Source organism: Triturus cristatus, chromosome 11 (assembly GCF_964204655.1).
Source record: "Triturus cristatus chromosome 11, aTriCri1.1, whole genome shotgun sequence".
Taxonomy (NCBI): domain Eukaryota; kingdom Metazoa; phylum Chordata; class Amphibia; order Caudata; family Salamandridae; genus Triturus; species Triturus cristatus.
Window position 1 is genome coordinate 362,426,831 of NC_140594.1, and position 22,777 is coordinate 362,449,607.

The 22,777-nt window shown below is 47.9% G+C and overlaps 1 protein-coding gene across 2 annotated transcripts in view; it reads left to right on the forward strand.

Moving 5' to 3' along the window:
- Window positions 1–22,777, forward strand: part of OSBP2 (oxysterol binding protein 2) — a 1,376,304-nt gene that overhangs the window by 628,306 nt on the left and 725,221 nt on the right. The gene's annotated exons all lie outside the window — the stretch shown is intronic.

The window sequence follows — 22,777 nt, forward strand, 5'->3', positions numbered from 1 at the left end:
TGTGGGTAGTTTAAGTATTCATGGTCCATTGAACAGGGTGGGGGCAACTGCATACTTTGAAGGATTAGCAGGTATGTGACGTGGTGCTCTACACATCTTAAGGCTTCAACATCGCTTATCTGCCCGTAAGAAGGCAACGTCTTATCATCAGTCTCATCCAATCTAATCACTGACTCGATCATCTCAAGTGTTATTGTCATCATCTTCCCCCTTGCATTTCCTCCATAAGTGCTCTGACACTTCCCTAGGTGTTACGAAGTGCTTTGCAAAAATTGCAGATAAAATACGGATAACAATGCAGCCAGCTAAAAAGAGGACTATGGAACTGTGCATAGAGCCTGGGGCCACATCATTGTCATTGGCGTACCCCGCTCATAGAGCGTGAACAGCAATATGAGTCAAAACAACTTTGTAGAGATACCACGTACTCATAAGCACTGCTTTGAGAGCATCTGCGTGCTGTGCAAGCTTGATGGACTATGGCAGGTTGGGGTAGGAAGGGAAACATTCACAAATCATGCACATCTTACATAAATATTAGGGAGGGAATAAGAGCAATGGGAAGGCACTGAGATCCAGGGTCTTCTGTTGAGCAGGATATCCTATCGATTTCAAGGTGGTCGGGTCTTGGAAGCAGTGGGGAATGAGAACTCACTGAAATCCGGGATCTTCTACCGAACAGGGCATGTTAATTTAATTCAAGGTGGTTTGGACTGAGAGCAGTAGAGGATGTGTCTTTGTAATTGTAGTAGTTGTAGCTATCATTGGTTACAGTCCTGAAAGTAGTACTAGTCTAAGGAACACATACTACTGGTTGTATTAGAAGAACCGGTGGCCTGAATATCTGTCTGGTCAGTAATATTAGAAGTAGCAGTATCCAGATTTTTAATATCTGGAGTTCTCCTCCAAGCAACATAAAACCCTCTAGCTTCCTCCTGTCCTTTTGCAGATCAGTGCACACCAGCCTGTTTAAGTCCACTCTTTCTGCATTGGCCTTCTTTATGGGTAATCATATAGTTGGTTTACCTGTTTCTTCTCTCTCTGTCTTTCTCTTGCTTTTGTTAATTTCTTTCTCACACTATATCACTCTGTCTTTCTCGCTCTCTATGTCTCTCTCACTCTTTCTCTGTTAACCTCCCTCACACTGTCTCTCTTTCTCTGGACTCACTAGGTGTCCCAGAGTGGTGTCTGAGAATTGGAACAAGTACTTCTCTCACTCCCAATATTGTCACCATAGAGCAGATTTGGAAAATGAGTGAAAAATAGGAAGAAAGGTCTTCCGCACCCATGTATGCGGCATGATTCATCAGTGGACCCTCCCAGCAAGCACCGGGGAGCTTCTTTTTTTCTGATGTCTGGAATATGTATAAATGTACAAGTGCTACAAGAATGCAGAGTTTACTGGGACACCTGTAAGTGTGGTTAGAGTGGTGTGTATCAGTCAGTCAGAGTGGTGCGTGTCTGTGGTATGAATATGTGACTAGTGATGAGTACAGTGATCTGTGTGTCACTCCTATCTTTACCATTTCCCTTCTTCCTACACGAGATCCCTATGAAAATGAGCGTCGGTTACATGTTATCTCTTCATGGCTCTGTCTCCTCGGAGTCCTGACTAATATTGTGCAGGTGTCAGGTGCGCCGTTACTAGCGCCTCTCTGTGGCAGCTTAAAGCCCCTGTTATATATAACAAATTGCCCTCAGTGAAGATAGCCAGTGACTGAAGTAGGCTGACAATATGCCTCCTGCTGGGAGGGTGAAGTCAACCAATGCTTGAGGGGAAGGGGGCTGTTTCCCCAAAAATAAACTTTCCTTCGGTTTAGTGGGGATTACGGCCCTTGCCGTACTCCTAGATCAGGAGTCATTTGGTGAGCGGCCTTGCTAGAAAGTGGAGACTCTCCCCTTTCCAGAGATGCCTCTACCATCGCTTGAGACCCCCCGCTCCCCTTCAGGCACACACAGCAGTACTCACCTGCTGCTTGCAGCGCATCATCCGGTGGGCCAATGACGTGAGTGCACCGTAGGCATGCTCACACCTTTGATCAGGAAGGGAGGTCAGGCATGGAGGCTGACACGTAAGCGATTTTGCGTAATACCCATCAATATTTCAATTGGGTGGAAAACCTTCCCCTCGCTTGATAAACCGTTCACATCATTACAGGGTTAGGGCGCTTGACTTGAATGGTTTGTTAAGCGACTGATGGGGTTAACAATTGTGTATATACTTTATTGATTTATTCAAGATATTTTATAATGTTATAATCTCACTTTGCAGTCACTTAAGCGTACACGGATTAATGAAGAAAGAAACCTGAAATATGGCAAAATACACCATCCACAAACTTACATTTATAGAAATGCTGACGTAGCTCAATAAGGGTTCTTCCCACAATCTTTAGGCACAAAATGAAGACCAAATAACAATGTAATGCTGCCGGTATTTAAATGCACAAAAATGTACAACTTCCATGTGCAAAGGGCGCATCATAAATTGTATACAGACATCAATATTATTTTTCCCCTGCTACTCAAATTGAGACTTCATTGAGTGATGTCAACCAACTCAGAGGCTTGAAATGTGTGAAGATGATTAATGATCCAATATGGAGGACAGAAGCACGCAGTTTGTCATGATCACAATTAGCATTCTTCATTACAAATGTTTAAACCAATAATATTGACAAACAAATTACAAGGTCCCTGGAAGAATTTGCATATAATTACTGTTGTCTCCGTCGGAATTCTGCCGCGCCCTCCTGCACTTTGCAGAAATAAAGAATGCAAGCTCTCAGTCTGGCCTCATCCCTCCCCTTTAGAATGATGCTGAAACAGAGAAAATTACCTAGAAAGGAGATTAAAATAAGCTTTGCAATTAAAACCGTGCTGCCGTCCTAGAACATATCTCGTAAAGTTATTCAATGCGCCTCCATTATATTGCATGAGTGATATATTTACTACATCAACATAACCACTACGTCAAATTTAGGTGGAGGTAAGAGTATTGAAAATATACTTACCTTGTCAACGCAGTAGTTGGCAGTGTGTTGTATGGTATATTATGGAAACTTAATACAATCAATTTAGATGGAGTGCAGTACAACCGATAATTCTGCTTGGATTTGAGTACTTGCTTGCTCTCAATGATAATATACAAGAGCTGTTGAACAATGCCTGAAGTCACATCACTTTGGCATGACATCTCATTGAAGGGCTTTTGTTCCTGGGGTTCATAAACCTTAAATAGATGTAGCCTCAGCAACAAAGCCCCTGCGATGAGAGATCTTGAAGAGTGAAACTGATAATGCGGTTGTCATAATGAGCTGCTTGCATCAGATTGACAGAGCAACAACTAGAGACCAACAGTTCTTAAAACCAGGGGCCCGGGGACCTGTGGTGGTCTGCGATGTCTACTCAGGGGATCCCTAACTGTTTAGAAAATTAAATATTAATAACACATTCATAAAGTGTAAATATAGAAGCGACGTGTAAGATTGAAGTTGTTGAAACGTTCTGAAAATGTGAAGGAATTTGAAATTGGTGGCTGAAAATTAAGTTGGTATTCACAGACTGATTCGTGGGAGCATTGCAAGTTCATCAGATAGAATATACCATGGATGATGGGTGCCCTCAACTGAATTTAGAACATAGGCAATTTAAAAGATTTTAGTAAAAATAGTGCCAAAAGAAGTAAAGTGCCAACTGTGAATATCTGGTCATGCGGGACCAGGACAAAGTCACAAGTTGAGGCTGACTGTGATGGAGTGCTGGCCAGCTACAGGGACCCAACTAGGCCCACTGAATAGAGTACCTTTAATCCTGTTTTGCAGAGCGATGCAAAAGATTCGCATCGGAGATGCTTCTCGCCGGCGAAGCAGTGTGTCTGTTTCGAAGTTCGGCGAGGCTGCGGAGTGAGGTCCTGAGTTGTCGTTGAGCATCCTGTTGATGAGGGCTTGTGATGCGAAGTCCGGCATCGAGGATGCGTCGTGGTGTTGGAGTGATGCATCGGTTCCAAGGAGCTGGGCGAGGCGATGTGGAGCACGGCCTCGTCGTTGAAGCTGCCGTCGATGAGAGATGCGTGGCCCTATGCCAAGGATGCATTGGTGGTTCCGAAGAAGCTGCAGAGGTGATGATGGTCTTTGCTGTGGTTCTGATCCACGCCACAGCGGCATGCGTCAGTTCTGCTCATCGTTGCGCCACGCGGCTGAGAAGATGCGTCAGTTCCATTGGCTCAACAGAAGCTGGCAGAGCACCTTGAGCCCACTTCCATGGCTCTAGGACTAGGGTGGCACAACTTGGTAGGGTAGACTCACAGATGGCAGAGTCCAGCTGAAGGTAAAGGCTGTGAGAAGCCTGTTGAGTCCCTGAGGCTTCAGATCAGAAGGCCAGCCAACTTGCCCCTGGAGTCACTCTGGGGTTCTGTGTTCAAGAGATGCAGGTGCATTCCTTCTCACTGAGGCAAGAGGGCAGCATGTCAGCACAGCAAGGCAGCAATCCAGCAGGGAAACAATACAGCAGAGTTGTAGGACTTCAGCAGCACACCAGTCATTCTTCCTGGCAGGTATTCATAGGTCCAGAAGTGTACTGAAGAGATGGTGTCTGAGGACCAGTATTTATACCCAGTTGTGCCTCTGAAGTGGGGGAGAAGCTTCTAGAAATTTCTGTTTGAAGTCACCAGGCATCCTGCCTTCCCTGTCCTGGCTCCAGACTAACTACAGGGGGTATGCTGCCATTTGTGTGGACGAAGGACAGAGTCTACTTAAGTGAAGCAGGGCTGTGCTCAGCATCGACCCCCCATCCTGCCTAAAAAAAGCCCATTCAGGCACACCTAAGCTCTGTATTGTGTGTGGCTGTCTAGGAGGAATACACAAAGCCCAACTGTCACCTACACCCAGTTATTTGACCCAGAGACAGGCTAAGGGCACTAAATGGCTAAGGCAGGAAAATGCCAACTTTCTAAAAGTGGTATTTTCTAAATTGTAATTTAAAAATTTGACTTCACCATAAGTTAGGTTTTTTCATTATAATTCCAAAAACACCAAATAGGAACTGATTACCTGCTCCAATTAGGAAATTTCAGGTTATTGAATGTAATAAGATAACTCTAACTCTATGGACAAGGTAGGTCTTGCAATAGTGAAAAATTAATTTAAGAGTTTTTCACTACCTGGACATGTAAAACTTAAAAGTACTTGGCCAACTTCTTAAATAAACTGCATCCTGCCCTCTGGGCTGTCCAAGGCCGTCCCTAGAGGTGACTTATATGTATTAAAAAGGAAGGTTTGGGCTTGGCAAAAGGCTTATCTTGCAAGGTTGAAATGGCAGCTTAAAAACTGCACACACAGGGTGCAGTGGCAGGCCTGCAACATGGTTAAAGGACTAAACTTAACTGGGTAGCACAATCAGTGCTGTAGACCCACTTGCAGCATTTAATTTAAGGCTCTGGTGACATGTAGTACCACTTTACTAGGGACTTATAAATATCTTAAATATGCCATTTGGGGATAAACCAATGTTACAATATTTTGAGGAGTGAGCACATGCACTTTAGCACTGATCATCAGTGGTAAAGTGTGTAGATCAGCAGCGCGCACAGTTGCTGCTGCGGTTGGATGCACGGTTTGCTCTGACAGCTCTTCTCGCTATGTGTAAGTATTTGTCTGGTGGGAATAGTGTGTTCAAGCCACCAACTATGGATTGACTTGATGACTTTCTCCCCCATTGTGCCAACATGCTTTTAATTCGATTTCTGTACTTTCTAGTTATGTTATGTTATGTTATGTTAAATAAATTTATAAGGGCGCAACTAACACCATTAGGTTTCTTGGCGCCAAAGTAAAGAGAGCAGAAGATAGCGCAAAGGCCGTTTATTGATAAGATTCTGTGAAAAGAAAAGTTTTAAGGGCAGATCTGAAGCTGGGGTACGAAGTGGTCAATCTCAGGGACAAGGGGAGGGAGTTCCAAAAAGTGGGGGCCAGGAAGGAGAACTTGAGCCCGCCGTGTTTCTTCCTCTTATATCTAGGGATGGAAAGCAAGACCATTTGGGAAGACCGGAGAGTGCGGGAAGGGACGTAGGATTGAAGAAGGGAAGAAATAAAGAGGGGGCCCTGGCCGGCTAGTCTTTTGTTTACATTACCGCGTCTCTTCCTGTGCTGTCTTTCCCCACCCCCTCACACAATACTGGTTGCCCGCCCCACCCCTCCGAGATCGCTACTATTTAATGTAAATTTGAGCAATTATATAGCGTTGGCAGGGAGCTGATTAAGTGACTTGCCCGGATCCACAGGATGTTCAGCGAGGCTGAGGATCGAACACTGATCCCCAGGTCCGGAGTTGGCAGCTCTGATGCGGGCGCTCATCAGAGGATGGGGCGGAGAGAGCCGGGGCCGCTCTGTGCGCTTGTTAAACACTGCTAATACAATCGCGCAATAACCACTCCACGTTGTTAGTTAGCGTAAAATGCCATTTATTAGGACAGGGTTGAACAACATATGACAACATCCATAAACCCCCCAACAATCCCCAACATCATGTCTCTCATCCCTCCATTCACTCCCAAACTCCAATCACTCACTCCCACATCAACCAGCGACCTCTTCACTTATCCCATTCGCTTCCTCAATTCTCATCCCACCTCCTCCATCATCTCCAGCCATCGCACTCCCGCATGACGCACCCCCACCTTGTACCTGTATCCCCCTCCCCGGAAGGGTGAGTATGACCGTCATGGACTCCCCCCCTCCCAAGTATCGCCAACCAGGAAACCCCCAGAGGGCGGTTACCTGCCCCACCCCTCACAAGTGCACCTTTCGTTCTCAAGCCCGCCGACACCATATAGACTCATTCCACAACGCACTGATGACATCCCTCAACTCCATCATATAATACGCATTGCCCATGTACGAAAGGTGCACCCCGTCGTCCATAAAGAGGAGGGGCTCCTCGAGCCGTAGACCTGTGTGAGCAATCAATTTGATCCCATTGTTTCCACAAAAAACCTGCATTGCCCTATTCAACTTCCTCCGTGCTCTTTCAACCGCTGCGGGCTTCACTGCCCCTCGCCAGATCCGGCGCGGTACGAATTCAGTCCATACAATACAGGCGCCAGCCAGATTGCGTCGTACAGCTTCCAAGTCCCATTGCATCAGGTGTAGGAGAGATACCCCGGATTGTTTCAGCAAGTCATTTTCCCCCAAATGGATAACAAGCATGTCCGGGCAGCCCAATTGCGATACCTTTTTCGTCAGCCAGGGCAGCAAGGCTCCCCAGCGCATCCCACTCTTGCCTCACCAGTGTACCTCGTGATGACTGCTCCGCAGGCCCAGGCTACGACCGTACACCTGCCTGTCCACATATTTTGACGCCCAATGAACAAAAGAGTGTCCAACAATCCAGGTAACCGTCTTGGCTCCCGGACCCCCAACGCAACCTACGAAGGAAAAAGAGATTAGTACCATGAAACAACCGCCACCGCCAGCAGTCCTAGCGCTCCCCCAGTCCACGCGCCCCCCGTCACTTACGCACATACCTCTCACAACACCGAGACCTCCACCTGCCAATTCGCCTAATCTGCTCCCACGACCACCCCAGCCGGGCTGCCGCCGTCGCCGCGCCAATGCGAAACGAGTGCGCCCCATAAAGCGCTAGATCCTTGCCCACTCGTCTCAAAGCCATCCGCAACTCCGCCAGCAACTGAAACGCCATCACTCGCTTGGTAGAGGCATGACAAAATATCTCACCCATCAGCGGTTGTGTCTGCTGACAAAATGCAATCCACTCCTGAACCGGGCACGCCCCTGCCCCACCATTCGCACACAACCATACCCACTTGCCTCTACCCACCTGATCTGTTTTGGAGTGCCCCAACCAAATACCCAAACGCTGCCCATCCAACCTCACCTCCTCGAACCGCCTACCAGGTGCGCCCCTGGCCCCCAACAACTCTGACACCCGAAACGCCCCAAAAAACATCCATCTAATACACAAACGAAACAAAGCCAACTCTGAAACATCATAACACTGAGGCAACTCCGCCAACAATTCCAACAACAAGTCAAACGTGATTGCCTCATGCAGGGTCCCTCCCCCTACATCCCCCCCTCTCCCTACCCCAGCCTTTCAACATCCTGCACAGCAATTCACTTTTCGCCGGATCAAACCCCAAATACATCATGCTGTAAAAAGAGATCCCAGCTAATTTTCCAGCAATCGTGGGCTGCGACAGCCCCTTGTCCATACATTCCAGCACAAACTGTATCACTCCCTGCTCGCAGCTACCCCGGGACATACGCCACGGCACACTAGTCCCTCCCAGAAAAGAGCCGAATTCAGACCATGCCAAGCGGTACGTCCGCCTTGTGGAGTCAGCAATAGACTTCTCAACCGGGCCCATCACTCTCATTCACCCCAGGCCCAGATACCCTCTGGCACCTTGGTCTTGCAAGCCTACGCTCCCGGCGCCAGCCTCCTGAAGCGCTGCCACTGCGAACGAGACAATGCATCCGCAATGTCATTGCTGGCGACGGGGACATGTCGCGCGCGAAACAGCACATTGAAGTGCAGACAGAGCAGCATGAAACTTTGCAATAAGCGCAGCACTCGCAGATCCCTTGCTTTTTGATTGTTGACCAAGTCCACCACCGTCCTGTTATCCACATGAAATAAAACCGATCTGTTCTGAAACTCCCGGCCCCATATCTCCAGTGCAACCAGCAACGGAAAGAATTCCAGAAACGCGATGCTCCTGCCCTGTTTCACCCAGTGCTCCGACCACTGCTCCGCACACCGCCGCCCATCCCTAAAAACGCCAAACCCCGAAGCACTCGCCGCGTCCGAAACAATCTGCACCTGCCACACCATCCTGTCATCCACAAAGTCCAAGGACACACCATTGAAGTCCGCCAAAAAACCATGCCAAATCCGCAAATCCGCCCGCACCCCATCTAAATCCTGACCCTGTGATGCGGGAGCACTGCCCCTGACATGGCCATGCCGAGGCGTCTGCAAAAAGTCCTACCCGCCCGCACTACTCGGCACGCAAAGTTCAGCAGGCCCAAGAGCCGTTGCACTGACCTCAAGTCAATCCTCCGCTCCCCCACCATGTGTACCAAAAATTCCTGCATCTCCTGCACCTTGCGCTCAGGCAATCTCGCCAACCATGCCGCGGAGTCCAGCTCAATACCAAGAAATGTCAAACAGCAACTGGGCCCGGCCATCTTCTCCGGCGCCAAAGGGACCCCAAATTCACTGGCCAGCCGCTGAAACTGCCCAAGAGCCGCCTTGCACTCCCCCGTCTGTCCTCTCCCCACGAACAAGAAATAATCCAAATAGTGTGACACCAGCCGGTGCCCACTTCTGTCCGTGAAGGCCCACTGCAAAAAGGAACTGAATGTCTCAAACAGTGCACATGACACCGCACAGCCCATGGGCAAGATCTTATCCACAAAAATCGCCCCCCCGAACTGCATCCCCAAAAGAGCAAAATCTGCCGGGTGTATGGGAAAGAGGCGAAACGCCGATTTGATGTCGCACTTAGCCAATTCCGCCCCCGGGCCACACGCCTGCACCAAGCCGATCGCATCGTCCACTGACGCATACAACACCCTGGAATCCTCCACCACAATGAAATCATTCACTGATGCCCCCTCTGGCCAAGACAGATGATGAATCAAGCGAAACTCCCCTTGCTCATTCTTGGGCACTACCCCCAGCGGCGAGATAATGAGCTCCGGCATCGGCCATGCTTCGAAAGGACCCGCAATCCTACCTTCCAACACCTCCTTCTTCAACTTTGCTTCCACCACTCCCGGCAATTCTTTTGCGGACCTCAAATTCTCAGCCCATCTCTGTTCCCTCGGACCCTGATACCCCACATGAAAACCTTCCGTAAACCCCCAGTAAATCTTCAATGCTGCCTCCCAATCAGGGTACCTGGAGAGCCATGGACCCATGGCCTCCACATCAACCGGTGTAGGGGCCCTTTGGTCCAGCCTGCCCCCTCCCTTTAGTAATCCGCCACTGTTCAGAGGGAGTGGCCAGCGTGAAACACTGCGTGACCGGGTGGCGTCCGCCGCACTTAGAGCATTTGTGCTTGAATTTGCTGGGGTGTCGAGTGCAGAAACCCTTATTAAAGTTCCAACAGGCCCCCGTGGTGGCTCCCCCGGGCTTAGGTGACTGTCCTGCTGCCCCTGTGCGAAGGTTCTGCCCTCCTGCCCCCCCAGCAACGCTCTGCCCCCCCGCCCCAGACTGGGCAGGACGCGACTGAAAGGACCGGTACACGATCGAAAGCCTGCTGGCCGTGTGCGTGGACGCTGCCGACTGAGTGGAAGACATCCATTAAACCCAAAGTTCCTGGTCTACCTCCCTCCATGGCTTGTCCGGATTGACGCTGATCCTGGCCCTGAACTCCTCATCATAACGGAGCCATGCGAAACCGCCAAAGTGCATCTGCGCTTTGCGTATGATATCCATATATTTCAATAACGCTATGGCCCTATCCGGAAGCTTCTCGCAATAGATGCTAGCGTAAATCAAAAACGCCGACATCCAATTCTCCATGTTCACCGGTACCCTTGGCTGCCTAGTCAACTCCCACTCCTCCTCTTTCGACCCCTCCTTGGCCTGAATCTCCCTGTGCAACAATTTGAAAACATCCACATACTCGTGCTTCCAGATCCTAGACCTATTCTTCTCAGATAAATGCGACCCTAACGGCATAACCATGCCCATATATGGCAACTTCTTGCGATGTTTGTCCCCCGCATCCTCCTTCCCATCCGACTCCCCTGGTTTATCGGTCTGCACACCGGCCACCACCAACTTCTTGTCCCCCCTGCCGACTCTGCTACCTTGGCCAGCTCTCCCACCTCCCTCACCGATCCATCCCCAACCCCCACCGACCGGCAGGCCTTCTTCTGCCCACCTCTACCCTTCTTCCCACCAAGCACCCTCACCTGTAAGCTTCACTGGCACCACACGCTCCTGTCCACCGAGCACCGTCGACTTTGCGTTCTCTGTCTGGGTCCCACTGCTGCTGGCCTTGGGCGCCTGCAAAACACCAAGCTGTTGCGTTGCCGCCTTCCCCCCTACCTTAGACACCTCACGCACCTCCCCTTCTTCCAACTCCTCGCTTTCCGATTCATAATCCAATTCCTCCTCATGCACCTCATCAAACGACATCCTCCGCACCTCACTCGCCACTCTCTTCGCACCTTTCCCTTTCACACCCGGCACAAACTCACACTCCGGCGCCGACGATGCCCGCTTCCTCGATGGAGGGCAGGCCGCCGCGGACCCCCCTGCTGCTTTGCCCCGGCGTTTGGAGGCCGTCTTGCGCCCCGCCGGCCCACCCTGGCCTCTACCAGTTTCCTCCGCCGGCCAACACCCCCCCCCCCCCGCCCGGGCCGCCACAGCCCACAGGGGCCCCAGCGCCATCAGGTCTCTGCAATGTCGCAGCAGTCCCTGCTTCATCCACCCAAACCCAATAGCCTTTAGCCCTAGGCTGCCCTTTGCCCCGCCGGGCCCTGGCGCCAACCCCACTGGCCGTGCCGGGGGGCAGACCCCCTTCGGCGTAAAACCCCCCACCGCTGACTCCCTGGCCGCACAAAGTACCTGCCACCTGAGCTCTGTCTCTTCAATAACTCGCCGCTGGTCGCGAATACGCTCCTCCAGGGACATGCTATCCCACCTGTCAGCCCAACGAACCCCCCCCCTAAACTAGAGCCCGAGCCCTCTCCCTTTAGAGGGCCGGGAACACCCCCACCGCTCAATGGCTTCGCCCTCTGCGCAACTGCCGCTTTCTCTGGAGCCTTCCCTCGGCCCCCCCACCCCCCGCCCACTCCCTCCCCCCCCCAGACAGGTCGATGGGCTGCTCCCCCCAGGTCCCATCCTCCCCCCCTACTGAATCACTGCCAGATAAGACGAGGGCGAAGTCATCCCCAGCCAGGCCTTCTGTCTCCCCTGCCCCCTCCAAATCACTGTCCTCACTAAAAGAGTCCTGCTGCACCCCTAGCCCAGAAACCCCAGCACCCGGAGCCATCATAATCACCTTTGTGCTGCCGGCCACCGCCTCCTCTGCCACGCATTGCCTCTGACCAGCAACCCCCCCTCCTCCCCCAGCACCACCGCCCCAACTGCCTCCTCATTAATACCGCGCGCGGGGAGGCTCAGACGCCTTCCCCCGCGTTTAGACTGCTCCTGTCGCTTGCCCCGCCCCCACGCCGCCATACCTGTACCGAGCGGTGGTGGCTCGTCCTGGCACGCCACCACCGCCGCGGCAACGGAGCACGGCGTCCGGACCATGCCCACCCAGGCCTGATCCAATACGCCGGGCCGCAGGAGGTCGGACCTCCCGGCCCGACCGAGCACCAGCAGGGCGGCACGTACAGCAGCCGCGTTCGGCTCAGCCATGCCGATACTCCGTCGCTTCAACCGCGGAAACACGCACCTCCTCCGAGGTCCTGCTCACGCCTACGATGCAGCCAACGCCCACCGGGACACCAGTGGCGCAGCTCGCATACCCGGCCGACAGACCAGGCCGCACTACCACAACAATTTCCTTAAACCCTTCCCTGGAGGCACTGGGGACAGGAAGAGGAAGAACTTCCTCTCCTGCCCCCTTTATAGCCTAACCTAAGACCCCACCCCTTAACCCCTAACTAAACCCCCTGTCCTGCTATCGCGCGAATTCCCCAGGGGAAGACTGGTCTGTCGACCTCACTTCCCCTTGAAGCCGCATTTTCAGCCAGAGGCTCTGCGATTTACTAACAAAACACCGGAAACAAGGTCAGATGTGGGGCAGAAAACGGCATAGGAATAAGAAAGCAATGTTTGCCTAAAGGTAAGTAACAACTTCGGTGTTCGGCTCGTCCTTAAGTCACAAAAATGCACTGGGCGCACAGAACATTCAGACTCAAATATCAAGGCTTGTTTTCAAAGATCGATTGCATAAAGTGTACAGAGCATGAATATTTTAAAGACGGGTGAAATTATTTTCACACTGGCATAATCTTTCCTGCAATGTTTTGCATTTCGCATTACATTTTCCATTGCAGGAGCAGGGAAACAAAGCAAACAATCAGAACGTGAGAAGCTGTGGCTTGAAGAACTGTGTTCTTGTGCTTTTTATTTTTAGTACAAAATGTGTCCTCACTTTCAAAATGGACGCCTTTTGCACAAAATGTGTTTGCTAAATGCAGGGCTTCCGTCTCGTGTCATTTTGTAAAAAAAATTCAAATGTTTTGTAACAATAGGAAATTACTGAATTTCACACACACATAACTTGCTTTTTACTTTGCTCAAGCATCCAATGTATTTGGAAGGGAGCAGGTTTCGAATAATTAGTCAGAGTTCAGAAGATAAATAAGCAATTGCATACAAAAGCCTGATTCTTTCTGTAATAATACTTTGGTAAACAACCCATATGAAAAATATTAGGTGAACAAAACATGGTAATACTAATTAGAGACAGACAATTAAGGGTCTGATTAGGATGGCGGGCCAACTCATGTCCGCCCGCCACCCTAACGGAGATGGGGATCGCCCTACATAGTGTTGGGGGTCTCACAGGCTCAATTACAATGCGACCGCCACTGTGGCAGTCGCGTTGTTCAGGTTTTCACCCACTGCAGTAGAAAAAGGCAGGTTTTGCTTTTCCCTGCACTACGTGGCAGGCACCAGCAGGAAAATGTAGGGGGCACCATAGGTGTCCCCCCCCCCCCAGTGAAAAACTGAACTGCCCCTGGTCAAGGAGGGCCCACAACGAGCCCCCAAAGTCCATCCCCGACAGCCTTTCCACGGCAGATGGACCGCCATCGAAAGGCTGGCGGGGATCCAGCATCTTAATCTGGCGGATGGTGCCTGCTAGGCACCGCCACCATTTTGAGTTTGCGGGGCGGTCCAACAGGCAATCGTAATGATTGCTTCTGTCAGACCTGTGGCGGTCGGGCTTTCCACCCGCCAGCACACCGCCCGCCATCACAATGTGGCGGGCGGAAAATGGCCGCACGATGGCCGTAAACCCGCTACCGGCAGCCTGCCAGTGGCGGGTTCACTGCCATCGTAATCAGCCCCTAAGTTCTTTACCTCATCTATTGAAAACCAAATATGGAGTATTAGTACCTAGAAAATGCTTACTATGATAAGGATGTTTTTAATAGCAGCTATTTGATGAAACTAGGAAAAAGCTGAAATCCCACTTCTTTAAAGAACACTACATGCATTGCAATGCAGTTAACAGTCCACTTCTGTTCCCAGTACCCAGCTCGGGTGTATCTTCGAATTTGACTCTGTAGAGTACGCTGCTGCCCTTAGGGTTGGCTTGGAGATAGAAATACCAGGGGGGTGCAGAATTCCTGACGCGAAAGAGATAGTTGTCAGAGGTAAGGGAAAACAGGTTTTAATGTTTATTTTGCCATTTGGACACGTAGGATCAAGCCCCTGCTGCACAAACTCTTTGACTGCCAATTGACAGTACCACATTATGAATCTGTGAAAGGAGCCACGGACGACAACGCTTATTTTCCAATTACTGGCCTATTTCCCTCCTAAATTGTGATGTGAAAACATTAGAGAAAATCTTGGAGAACTTAAAATAATGCTTTATGCCGACTCTATATTATTGAAGCTTGTCAAGCCAGGTATAAATATACCAACCTTGATGGAGATTATCACAAACGTTTCTGGCTTTTTAGGATTAGAATAAATTAGACCAAGAGAGAGGCTATGCTGATGACACCAAACACTACCGAACAAGCACTGAATGGCCTACTTTTCGGAAGGATACCATGCAAACTAAACTATCTGGGAATCCTTATTGGTCGGGACTTCTGCACCATGGTATCTAACAACATTCAAAGGCTCCTTAACCAGATGACTACTGACTTAAACAAATTGCTGTCCCTATGAGGCAGAGTTCAAACAGTTAAAAACGTAGTAGTGTCTCGATTCAACTATGTAGTCTGCATGCTGCCACTCCGAATACAAACCTCTTCCCTGAAGGTCATAGATAATTTGATTAGGACGAACATTTGGGGTCAGCCACCACCAAGACTGCAATATCAAGGCTCTATGCAGCAACCATGGGGAATGGGTTGTGACTTCCTCATTTGTGAACATACTATAGAGCTAACCAGCTATCGCAATTGGCATACCACCTTAATCTACATCTTGAAAGACCATACTGGGCTCTAACGGAACAACAAATACAAATGGGCATGGCTGGTTGCCACACCCTCATAAGAACACCACCTTTTTGAGAGAATTAGCCTATCCTATCATGAAGCAAAGAATTCATGTATGTCTGTGACAGAAGTTTTGATCAGGATTTCATCACTGCGAAGTCCCACTATGGAACAATAAAGCCATTACAATTGATTGCAGAGCATTACTGTGAAAAAACTGGCTTGATAAAGGAGCCCAAAATATTTCTCAGGCATTTCTAAACAGTCAGTTTAAATCCTTTGGGGAGCTCATGGGGAGTATCATCTCCATAGGTATCAATTCTGGAAATACCTACAGTTGAGACATTGTCTGCTGCATAAACTAGATCCAACATTGCATGATTGGGTGCCCGCCTCCATGCAGAATCTGGGTTCCCTCCTCCATGCACAACTGCCTAGTTAAATGGGTCCACTATAAAAACCTGATCTCTGGATTGTATGATCTCATGAGAACGCAACTTCCCTCCATACCAACGAATGTCTCCTCGTGATATAAATGACAGACACATCTGAATAAATAGTATTCCGAAAAAAGCTGGACAAAACTAAAGTCAACCTATGATAAAAGTCTGAGTGAGGTCCGGTCATGAATAATATATTTTTTATTCTGCTTGAATTACATGTTAAACAATTAATAAAAATGCTGAACATGCATGATTCATTTGACACACATTTGGTTTACCTTAATATGTTCTGCAGTGTCATAAAACAGCCTACATGAATATATTTGCAATGTGTTGTTTAAATGCTAACTTCTTCATTTTAAGGCTGCGTATGCACTGCTCTGCGAGGCATGCTGTATTCGAGTATAAACTTAAATTCCCGCCCACTCTCCGCCCATGTTTGGCATTGGCTTGTATCATTGTCCTTCATAAATGCTGGCTTCCTAATCATTAATATGCTGGTTAGTCCCTCCTTTGTACCACCTTGTCTTCATTTGTAACCTCCCAGGAGGACTGGCCCTTTAACTCCTGTTGTTACACTGTATGTCTTATTTAGTCTGTAAGCACTATTTTCTTTAACGACTCTCGTAATTCAGGCACAACATGCTGTCCTGCGGTATTCAGCACACCATGCTCGCTTTCACTTTCCAAGCAGCCCGGGACAAGGTTGGCTGCTTCTTTGAAATTAAATACATCTCACATTTACAAGGGTTTGAGCTATCGGCATGCCTTTTATTTGTGTATTAATTATCAAAACAGATAAATAAAAGCCATTGTAATTTACAATGTCAATAGCTTAAACTCTCGCGAATGCGAGACCTATTGCATTGCAAATGCTTGTTGACTTTGTTACTTCAGCTACGCAGACATTTAAGGGCAAAAAAAACAGCTCTTAGAATTGTCCATAAATGCAAAAACATATATCGTGAGGTTGGGCGTTTAATGTTAACTTCAAGGTCAGCGGGACAGAATAATAAACCAAGGCACCAAAATAAAAGTGCCCCCTATTAGTGAATTAGATAGCTACAAAAGTGGGCAAGTTTCCAAATTGGGATATTTTTTAACTTGAAAAGACACGCTATAAAAGTGTTTTGCAAGGGATGGGAAACTGCATTGATTTGAGCTTGCTGCTGGCAAAGTTTGTTTTAATATCAGGTAAACAAACAATAAAAAAACGGCCCAGCAAACCATACAACAGGCCCACAAACAGCCAAAAAAACGGCCCAGCAAACCATACAACAGGCCCACAAACAGCCCAAAAAACGGCCCACACACTGAGCATTCACACCAGCCCTTCGGCCATTGCCTGATTGCCCTGTAGACCAGTCCAACCCAGATACATTTCTGTGGAACTCTGTTTGCTCCTGCTTCTACTAGAACTGGACCCACAGAGCTGAAGATCTGAAGGGCGGAAAGACAATTCTGCGTGACTTTGCTTATGCATTCACCGCACGCAGCTTTCTCATTTGCTTCGAACGCTGTCTCCTTCCCTGGCTTCCACCTCCCTTAGCCTTCTGAAGCTTCTGCAAGGTGGAGAGAGCACTCAACAAACATACATAAATAAATAAAATTCATGCTTCAAATATTTCAACTAGTCCCTGAGTGCTCACCCTTTCAGGAAATGTTTTGTTTTCTAAAAACACGATGTGCTTTTTAAAGTTTGCTCATGCGTGATAGTTGTATTTGTCATCTCAACTCCTCCTTCTTGCCTCCTCACTTACCTTCTCCTCTCAGTTCAGCTCTTATTATGTGGCTCCAACGACAGGTAAATGAGCGAGGACAACTTTAGTTCCCTTTGCAACGTTCAGAAGTCATCCTTCAGTAACTGCATTATGCAAATCCAAAAATAAGGACCATTCATAAAAAATATTTATTTATTCAACTTTTCATTGCTTTCTTACAATCTTCTAAACTTCATCAGTTTGAGGGCAGCCGCCCACTATCAAGGAAAATATGTTTAATGGCTCAGAGCATGTGGTCGAAGCTGATCTTACTGAGGACTTAACCTTGACCGTTGTGAAGAACGCATAGGACGTGGCCTTTAGAATGTATTGGATGTGCGATATACTGTACCAAGTTGTTCCTTTTTTCTATTTAAACAAGGTGATTCTCCAGTCCTCTCCATCTGTAGCTTTCTATTTCCCAACCGGAATAGCACTAACCCGTCGAAGGCCACCTTCAAGGCGGTGAAAGATCTTATGTCTAAGCGGTCTATCTCTACGGCTGAGAGTTCTGTCACACACTGTGAATCCCTCGCTTCCTATTTCTTGGGAAAAGTCCAGTCTATATATCGGACTTTCCCGAGCACTGGTATAGCGATGGGTAGCCCTAAGGAGACACCTCACCAGCCCGCTCTGCTCTCATTTCCCCCCCTCACCTTGGAAGGGTTTGACAAACTTGCTACGCAAGTTAAATCTGGGTCTCCATCCGATCCAGTGAGGCCTGCCCTCTTTCGAGACAGACCTTTGTGGGGCGCGTGGCTATACGCTCTCTTGTCAATCTCTCCTTAGAGACTGGGGTCGTTCCCATCAGCTGGAAGCAGGCGGTGGTGTCTCCGATCATTAAAAAACCATCTCTTGACCCGTCTAAGCCGGAAAGCTACCGTCCCATCTCGCTGCTGCCCTGGCTAGCTAAGTTGACAGAGGCCCATGTCAATCTGGCACTGTCTGAATACTTAGCCCGGTCCAATGCCCTCGATCCCACACAGAATGGCTTCCGTGCTGGCCACAGCACGGAGACTGCCCTTCTGGTGATGGTGGAACATCTCCGGGCAAGGTTGGATGCTGGTCAGACGGCGGCGCTGATTTTGTTAGATCTCAGCGCCACATTCGATACTGTATCGCACAGCATCCTCCTTAGGCGGCTCGAGGAGATTGGTATCGGCGGCCAGGCGCTGCAATGGTTCCGCTCCTTCCTAGACAACCGCTCCTTCTGTGTTGCCATCCCTCCCTTCAAGTCCAGGTTCCAGCCTCTGGCCATGGGGGTTCCGCAGGGATCCTCGCTGAGTCCCACGCTGTTCAATCTCTATGTGAGACCGCTGGCTGATGTCGCAAGGCAGTGGGGCCTAACCATGGTCTCATATGCCGAAGACACACAGCTGGCGGTTACTCTCAGCGGGGATGCGGAACAGGATGCCCCCAGGTTTCAGTCCGGACTGAAGGCGGTGGCCAGCTGGTTGACAGGTAACTGTCTCCAGCTTAATGCCACAAAAACAGAGGTTATGGTTGTCGGGAAGGGAGTGGAGCTCTGGGGCGATCAGTGGTGGCCTTCGGAGTTGGGCCCCACTCCGACCTTAGTGTCGGAGGTGAAGAACCTTGGGGTCTGGTTAGACGTTGGTCTTACATTTATAGGGCACACCAAAAAAATCGCAGCCTGTTGCTTCGGTCTCCTAAGAGGGTTAAGGCCGGTGCTTAAGTTCTTCGACGCCCCTACCAGACAGCTTGTGGTCCAGGCAACCATCATCTCCCGTCTGGACTACACCAGCTCTTTGCTGGCGGGGGCTAACCAGGCTGAGTTAACCCGTCTGCAGCGGGTGCAGAACGCCGCGGCGAGAGCCATTGTTGGACTTCCTAAGTTCTGCCCGGTGTCTCATGTCATCCGCTCCCTGCACTGGCTCCCGGTGAGGAAGCGTATTCTCTTCAAGGTCTTGTGTCTGACCTTCAAAATCCTTAGAGGCATAGGCCCTGAGATCCTGGCCAACTCCATTTCTTTCTATGTCCCTACCCGCAATCTTCGATCTCAAGGTCAGGCCCTTGCTGTTGTCCCCAGAGTGAGGCTCAGCAGGATGGGGGGCCGGTCCTTCAGGGTGAGAGCCGCGTCAATCTGGAACACCCTCCCAGTTGAAATTCGGCTGATAGAGGACTTGCTGTCGTTTCGTAGAGCCATAAAAACCTTCCTATTTTAGCTTCCCTGTTTTAGTACTTTTCTGTAGCATTATCTCCATGTTGTGTTATGACTGCTCCGTGTCTCTGCGCCGGGATGCTCCTTCGCTGGAGTCGCTGTGCGCATAATAAATTGTTATAACATAACATAACATAACCTGCAACTGATGTAGCATGTAATCGTGCGGTGCAGGGGGGTAAATATCCATGACCCAAACTGGAGATGCAACTCCCCTGTAATGTAATTCTGAAGGCCATTCACAGCAAGGGTTGGGCACCTGTGGCTTGGTCTTATGCCATACCCTGAGCCCAATCAGTCATGGATACCAGACCTCCACTACAAACAGACGACCTTCTGGCAGCCAAGTGGAAGCTGGCACCTTTTACTTTATTTTCTTGCTTTATTTTGCAAAAATTGTTTTTATATTTTTCTGTTTATTTTTCCACAAACATTTAGAAACAAGTGAGTTTCACAATTTGTTTTCAAAACATAAGTTAAGTTGTTATAACCCACCCTAACTGTACCTTAACTTGACTGTGAATTTCTGTTTTTCTTTTATTCTGTACTACATCCAACTTCTATGAAGGTATTCTGTCTCCCTTTGATGGTTCACAGCTGCATACGCTCACAGCGCCTTGGCTTCAACCAAGCCCTGTGCACCAATCCCCCCTTTGCACAGTACCGGTTACGCATTAAGTTCCCATAGGCACCTGGCCACTTTTATTTTATTTTTGTATTATATTTTTTTGTTTTTAAACCTCCTGCTGGGTTTGCAAACCTGGACCTAGGTCAGTGACACGAACAGAGGGACGTACAAGGGTCCAGGAGATGTGAGGTTTGTGGACCAGGTTAATGAATCTCAGTGCCTCCTTGCGTGTATGTGAACCCCACAGCAAAATCTGCTTTTCTTAAAAAAACACTTTGACCCTGCAGTCGTTTTGGAGTCTCCCATCCAGGCCATGCTCCCCAGCCCCGTTTGACTCCTTCACTTCTGTTTTTAGGAGGCAGAAATTAAGCATTGCGTCCTGTAAAGGTGGCTGCAACAGATATTGCTCTTTTGGGGTTAGCTAAAGAGAGCCTTTAGATGTGCCTACCCAGCTTTGGGTCCATGGACTCTAAACTGATGATGGGACAAAACCCCCTTATATATTCACATTGCTTTAATTGTTGTATGTGGGTCTGGGGATGGTGTGTGAATCAGGGCTCATGGAATTAATGCCAACGGCCCAGATAACTTTTTAACTCTTTCAAGACTACCCACGCTGTTTTGTGATTCTAATTTCTCAAAAACTGTCGATATACACTACACTCTACAAAGGCGCTTTCATGATAGTAAAGCTCCACTTTCATGCCACGTTTGGTTCAATTCTGTTGAACTGTTCTTTTCAGTATCACAGAGCAAACAGTCCTATAGACGTTGACATGGGAAATGTCACTTTTTGAGCTCCCCACCTTTGATGGATCTGCATGAAAGTGGGCATACTAAACCAACATTTGATAAACATTTTTTGGAAAGGTTCATGCAAATTTGTCACCAAAAATATTTAAGAAAATCAAAAAACGTCTCTTTTGTAATTCTGTAATTCCAGCGTTTATCACATTGTTGTGGATATACCACATTTTCCACGAAATTCACAAAGACCGTTTCGAGTTCAAATAGATGAAAATAATAATGCCAGCTAATGTGCAACAAAAATGTTGTTTTTTGTTGCATAATTTACATAACCATGCAGCATAATTTGATGCTTCATGCTGCAAAATCCTAGTATGCTTGACAATGGTTAATCTCTGCAGAGGGGTTAGAGGAGTCATTATAAAGATTAAATCTGTATTTCACAGTGTGATATAGTTCCAATATTTCAAGTTTGCCTGTGAAATATAGGTTTTATACCACAACATTTTGTGCATTAAAAGCACTCAACCATGTGAAAATAAAATTTAAAAAATATATATATTTTATACCACAGCATTTTGCGCATTAAAAACACTCAACCATGTAAAAAAAAACTTAAAAACAAATAAATATATATATATATATATATATATATATATATATATATATATATCGCGCTCTGATTTCCGCCTTTTTCGCTTCACTCGCGGTCGGTTGCTTCAGACGCGGTGACAGACACCGCGTATAACAACCGGGCTCACGGTAACATAAAGATACCAGCACTCACGGGAACAGTTGTCCTTAGTTTTTATTAGGACAAACACACGACAAAACGCGTTTCGGCTGCCGCCTTTTTCAAATATATATATATATATATATATATGTTCTTTCACCCAATAAAACAAAGGTTAAATATGGACATATAGTTAGGTGAAAATGTCAGTTAAATCATAACATTTTAAACTATCAAAAGCAAGTTCACCGGTTTTAGTTATCTCAAGTAACTATAAGTCCTGTCCTAAAGTAAGTATGACTTGCTACTCCATGCAGAGTATTGTTAACAATGATGCCATTTTAGATGCCCCTGGAGATCAGTGCAGCCATTGAACATGTCATCAGTGATTTGATTAGGGTACAAGCAGTGCATGGTGAGGGCACGAGTTGTAGTCACTATAGGGCAGAAGTTATAGTTACTTTAGGACACAAATGTTTGTTAATTGAGATAGTATAATTGGTGAATTTCAGTGGTTTTGTTAGTTTAATACATTATGATTTAACTGACATTTTCACCTAACTATAACATACTTTCAATCTTTGTTTTTTCCAGGGAATTTCTATGTTTTTTTAATGGTAAAATGAAATTCCATCACTGGGTGCGCCGTGGGGCCGGCTGCAGGGCTTGGCCAGTGGCCAAGCTCTGGGCCCAACCTCCTGCGTGGCATGATGTTAGATGCAGGGCCTGTCATCTTGGTCACCCAAATACCTTTTTAGTATCAAGTGTCATGTTCCTATTACAAGGATTTAACATGCAAATTATGTTTTCTTCTAAACGGTACAATTAAAATTTACACATCATTTAAGCTGCACAGACCCTCACAGACCCATATAGTTTGGCATATGGATGGTCTACATTTAATTTGACCTAAAGACAGACTATACATTTAATATTTGCTGGTTGGGATCACTTCAGACCTGAAAAATAATTAGCGGGGCTCCTATATAGCACAGCACAAATTATGTCCTATACATTTGATAGCTGCCACTGGAAACCCCCTAAATTGTCTATTACGATTAACCAGGTGAATTGGCTTAACTGCAAAGACTTGTATAATGCAGTTCTTTTTAGG